Raw genomic sequence first — 6,000 nt, forward strand, 5'->3', positions numbered from 1 at the left:
ATGATAATAGTAATGATAATAATAATAGTAATAATATTAGTAGTAACAGTATCTATTTTAATGTATATGGTAATCTTAATAAAAATGCTAATTTTGATAATTTTAATTAAAATGATACTTTTAGTAAATGATAATAATATCAGTGCTAATAATACATATCAGATTTATCCTAAGTTTCTTATAATTTCTAAACTTATGACTACAGTTTCTATAACTTAAATTTGTAATCGTATTCATAATTGTACCTATATTCAAATAATTATGGCCATTTTTCATAATTTTTATCGTATCACTTTTATTATTAATTTTGTAACATGAATGTTGTTAATATGTTCATAATCATCTTAATGATGATAATCATAATATTACAATAATAATCATAATAATATTAATAATAATAATAATAATACTAATACTAATACTAGTAATAATAATAATAATAATATAGTGATAATAATAATAATAATAATAATAATAATAATAATAATAATACTTAATGATAATATTAGTAATAATAATAATGATAATACTATTAATTAGATAAATGATAATAATAATAATAATTATACTTTAATTCTTAGGAACTAATAACACTTATCTTAATAATAACCATAATCAATAATAATGATAAAAACAATAATAATAATAATAATAATAATAATAATAATAATAATAATAATAATAATAATAATAATAATAATAATAATTATAATTATAATAATAATGAAGTAATAACAATAACAATAAAAGACTACTACCTCACAAGAATAGGTTCCAAAAAGAATATAATTGCCCTTGCCCGGACTCGAACCCGAGACCTCTCGGATACACACAAACAACCTTAACCAACTGATCCATTCGATTTTTACTGATTATAACTCTTCTAAATATTATTTAACCTATTAACTTCTGCTTCCCTTTCATCTTCTCTTCAAACATATAAATCGACCAAGACAGTTTTAAATTGTCCCAATTAAGATATTTTAAAACATTTGTAAATAATAGAAATCAGATGTCAGATGTTAGCATTAAAAGGAAAACGAGAAGAAAAAAAATAAATAAAAATAAAAACTGCTACTGCAGTCTCGACGCATACAGAAAAAAATAAATCTTGATTTTTAATTAGAGATCGTTTTAACAAAAACTTACTTCATGAAATAGGTTGCAAAACTCCTTTAGAAACTATCTGTGTACCTAATTGAATCTGAAACATCGAATTAAAAACGAATTTTGAGAAGAACTATTATTTTGACTTTTGAAAATATATCTTTGACTTCGAAATTCGACTTTGATTTTATGAATTAAGAACTGAAACTTTATATATAGATTAAATGAAGGATTTCTAACAATCCTCCATTTATAGATTTTTAAATGCGACACAGAATCGTGTTTTGGCTCAAAAGTTGAAGAACGGGTTTTACAGTCTGTTTAAAAAAAATTATTAATTTAACTAATTTAACAGTATTGGGTTGTTGAAATTGATATTGGAAATGGAAGGTAGTTCGAATGGATCCAATATTACAATGAATTAGTCGATCTTATAATGGAATCAGTCGACAGCCAGTACAAATATAACAGGAATTAAATAAGAAAAAAATATATAAAAGCAGATTACGTTATCTACTGAGTTTGGATGTTTTCTATTGATTGAATCACAATAGGGGACAGAAACAAGATAATGCTACAGATTGAGAGCTACTGATAACAGATCCTGATTCCAAATGAGTACGTTCTATAATATAATGTATATTAATATATTAATTATTAGTAATTATAATTAATTAAAATCCTATTAATAATTGAATTAATAATAATAATAGTAATAATAATAATAATAATGCTAATATTATCAAATAATACTAAAAATGATATCAATAATAATTTATAATAATAATAATACTAATTATTAATGGTAATAATAATATCCAATAATAATACTAATATTAATCATAAATACTAAAATTAAAAGTTTATTATTAGTTATAATACTAATGATATTAATAATCTTAATAAAGATAATAATAATACATAACCATTTATAGTAATTAAAATTATAATCTTACTACTAATTATAATATGAATAATGATAACAACAATACTAATAACACTAATATTAATAGTAGTTATGTAACAATTCAGTTGTATCAATTTCATATTTATGTAATATACAAAATATTAATAGTAACTTTGTTATTAATATTAACTACATATTCTAATAATAGTAGTGAAAGTAATATTAATATTAGTAAAGGTAACAACTTAATTGCATTAGATTTCTTATCTATATCTATTATCTATAACAGTATAACTAATACTGATATTAATTATTAATATTAATATTAGTATTAATAATAATAATGAAAGTAATAAAATCTTATATAATTTGTTTAATAATATATTGTTAATTATGTAATATTTAATAATCATATAATATATTATATAGTAACTTTTATTGAATCTTTATCATTTAACTATATATATATTATTTAATAATATACATAAATCTCATATGTCTATATATTCATTTTAAATTTTACTTAATTATTTTGTATCTTATTTAACATATCTAATTCCAATGTTTAAATTATATTTTATAATTTTAAATTACTACACATATTTATATTTACATATATATATGTACAATTTTATTTACAAACAATGGTTCGTGAATCATCGGAATTAGTCAGAAAGTAATTGATTACGTGACTATAGTTCCAAAAATTTTGAGGTTAAAAATTACAGACTTTGCTTATCGTGTCGAAAACATATAAAGATAAAGTTTAAATTTAGTCAGAAATTCCCGGGTCGTCACATTAATAACTATTATATTGTAACATTTATAAAATATAAAAATATTCAATATTCAATAGATGTACTCATATAATATATGATATAAATTGTAATATAAATATATTAAATGCAATTACAAGTTAAAATATAAATTGTTATATCAATATTATTACTTTCATTATTATTGTTAATACTAAAATTAATGTTAATACCAGTATTAGTAATATTTTTTTATATATATATGAAACGTAGATGTAAAATTTAATACATGTAACATGTTATATCTTTATTATTACTAATATTATTATTAAATATTATTACTATTATAAAATCTAGCATTATTATTATTATTATTAATATTATCATTAGTGTTAAAAATTATTATTATTATAGTTAACTTAAAAATGAATACAATTTATTTTTATTATCGTTAATAATAGTATTATTATCATTTTTATAATTAATATCATTATTTATTATTATTATTATTATTAGTATTATTATAAATATTAATATATTTAATATTAATATTTTTAAGCATAAATTAAAAACAGATAACTACAAAATTTGTTTTAAATCACTATCTGAAATATATTTTTCTTTTGGATTCGATATATCTGTATCCAATTCGTACAAATCAATTAGACTTCATTATCAGTTTAATTATTTTTTTTCTCTAATTGATTTTTCCTGTCTGCTCGAGATTCCTATCGACCTCATTTGTCAATACCAAACAAAACGTTCATATCATAAGTACTGCCTCAATTACTCGCTTTTCCTTAATATATACTGCCATTTATTACTACCTTCCGAATTATTAAACAGAAGAATAAAGGAATAGCTAGAATACCTCTGTTCTTGAGTGTGAAAATCAAAAGCTCAATTTCGAATCAAATTTCAAAAACTAAAATCGCAGTTTTGTTAGGAATACTCTATTGAAACTATCTGAAAAATTTTACTTTCCAATTCTTTCTATTGAGCTTTAATTTCGAAGTCAAAGTTTGTAAAACAAAAGTCAAACAAATTGTTCATCGCTAAATTGGAAATTGTTTTGATGTTTTTGTTGAAATTGAGGATTCATAAAGTTTCTATGGGTGATTTAGAATGTATTTTGTGTTGAAATCTTTTGCTAAAACGTTCTCAAATCCTTAATCAATTTTATTTTTTTTCTTTCTTAACCGTGACAGTAGCAGGAGCAAAAAAATTTGATTTTTTTCTTTTCTTTTCGCGTTCCAAATAATTCAAGAACTGATTTGGTTGATTATGTTTCGGTTGGGAAGTTTTAAAACAAAACCTATAACTTGTTGTTGCAATGGTTTGATCTTGGTTAATTTTAAATTGTGAAGAGGAAGAAGTTAGAACACATGAATACGGTTTTATAATTATATCGAATGGGTTAAATCAAAAAAACTGAACCAGTTGGATGGTATAGTGTGTTTTCGGGTGGGCGAGTGGTTAAGGGTTCGAATCTTGGTCCCTGCCATTTTTTTTGAAAAACTATTTAAGGTAGTTTTCTTTATTATTATTATTATTATTATTATTATTATTATTATTATTATTATTATTATTATTATTATTATTATTATTATTATTATTATTATTATTATTATTATTATTATTATTATTATCATTATTATTATTATTGTTATTATTATTGTTATTATTATTATTGTTGTTATTATTATGATTATTATTATTGGTGTTATTATTAGTATTATAGTAACTATTATCATTAATATCATAGTTACAAGTATTATAAGTATTACTAATGTTATTATTATTACTATTATTATTATAATTAATTTTATCATTTTTAGTATTTTTAACATTATTATGGTTATAATTATTGTTATTATTATGAAAATAATAAAATTAGTAGTTTTCATAAACATTAGTATTAGTATCATTATAAAATATTAGAGTTATTATTATTATTAAAGTATGTATTATTATAAATATTATCATTATTATTAATATGTTTACAATTATTAGTATTGTTATTAGTAAAAATTACTATTATTACTATTATCGTTTTTACTAAAATTATTAGTTTGGTATCACTAAAACTATCATTATTATTGTTATCAGTATTATTATGTAGTTACTAAAATCATTATTATCATTAAAATTAATATTTTTACAATTGTTATCATTAAAATCATTATTATTATTATTATTATTATTATTATTATTATTATTATTATTATTATTATTATTATTATTAATAGAATTACTAAAATTATTATCTTATTAATAATATCAAGTATTATAATCATTTTACCACTATTAATATTATTTTAGTATTATTATAAATATTATTATTAATATAAAAATGATATATGTAATACATATAACATAACAAAAATTAATATTTTATATATACAAAAATGAACATATAAAACATATATGTACTATTAATATAAAAGGATATAACTTATAAATTTATATGTATATTTGTGTTCGATTACAATTATGTATATCAATAAATATACAAATGATATAGGTTCGTGAATCCGAGGCCAACCCTGCATTGTTCAATGTCGTCATATGTATTTTTACTACAAAATACAGTATCGTGAGTTTCATTTGCTCCCTTTTTAAATGCTTTTACAATATATATTTTTGGGGCTGAGAATACTTGCGCTGCTTTATAAATGTTTTACGAAATAGACACAAGTAATCGAAACTACATTCTATGGTTGGATTACCGAATCGAATATGCCCCTTTTTAGCTTGATAGCCTAAGAATTAGGGAAATGGCCCCTAATTGACGCGAATCCTAAAGATAGATCTATGGACCTTGACACGTCCCATTCGGGTTACGAATGCTTTAGTACTTCGATTATCATGTCCGATGAGAGTCCCAGACTGATGGGGATATTCTATATGCATCCTGTTAGTTCGGTTATCAAGCGTTCACCATATGAATGATTTTTATCTCTATGACGTGCGAAATGCCTGATATGAGATGATATTTAAGAGAAATGAAAATGAAAATCTTGTGGTCTATTAAAATAATGGAAATAATTGTTTATGATAAACTAATGAACTCACCAACCTTTTGGTTGACACTTGAAAGCATGTTTATTCTCAGGTATGAAAGAAATCTTCCGCTGTGCATTTGCTCATTTTAGAGATATTACTTGGAGTCATTCATGACATATTTCAAAAGACGTTGCATTCGAGTTCATCAAGATTATTATTAAGTCA

Source organism: Rutidosis leptorrhynchoides, chromosome 4 (genome assembly GCF_046630445.1).
Source record: "Rutidosis leptorrhynchoides isolate AG116_Rl617_1_P2 chromosome 4, CSIRO_AGI_Rlap_v1, whole genome shotgun sequence".
NCBI lineage: Eukaryota > Viridiplantae > Streptophyta > Magnoliopsida > Asterales > Asteraceae > Rutidosis > Rutidosis leptorrhynchoides.